Raw genomic sequence first — 876 nt, 5'->3', positions numbered from 1 at the left:
CAAGTCGTTTAATAGAATGTTTCCAACATTAACGTCTTTTCCGAAATCTTATGTGCAGATCCAGAAGCCATTTTCTCTATTTCGATTCGCTTACTTTTGCATTATTTCTTGTCATAGAAATATATGAATCTACTTGTATATGTATACACACACAGATATATAGAAAGACAGAGACAGAGATATATAGATAGATGCATCTCAGAAGCGTGCAGCAAACAACTATTCAGAGATCAACACCACATGCAAAACTTCCTCGCCCATTCAGTTTCTGGAAAAGTTGCACATTAATCCTGCAATACAGGCTGATCGCACTTCCATTGTCTAGTTACACAAGGAGAATATAAAGCCGCTATAGTTATATTCAGAAGATTGGCGTCATTGGTCCATGAGAAACAGCCTGTGAAAAGGAATAAGTCTTAGGAATTATATTAAAAAAGAAAAAAAACGGAGAAATGAGGGCATAGACTTGAAATAAAACAATCAGAAATTATAATGGATCGTGACATTTCGAGTATTAACTTGACTCCTCCTCAGGTGATTAAGCCCATTCGATCGCCTAATGTACCTTAGACTCTGACTGAAAAGTTTTGTTTTCCTTTCTCATTTCGTCAGCGTTTCCTTTCTTGCAAATACACATGCACTAAATGCAATTCAATAATGATTATATCAGATTATGACTTATGGGGAAAAAACCGTTCGCATATGCGGCTACCGACACTTTTTTAGAGATTGTAAAATAGAGACCTGCCAAGAACCCAGGACCTGATTGCCTCTAAGCTATACCATCTCTATACAAGTATATTTACAGATATACAGGGTCTTATATGTCTGTATGTATACAATCAATATACTGGATGTGTTTACGCACATATACAG

Source organism: Penaeus monodon, chromosome 24, assembly GCF_015228065.2.
Source record: "Penaeus monodon isolate SGIC_2016 chromosome 24, NSTDA_Pmon_1, whole genome shotgun sequence".
Classification (NCBI taxonomy): domain Eukaryota; kingdom Metazoa; phylum Arthropoda; class Malacostraca; order Decapoda; family Penaeidae; genus Penaeus; species Penaeus monodon.
The sequence above is the reverse complement of the archived record's forward strand: the minus strand, read 5'-3'. Positions refer to the sequence as shown.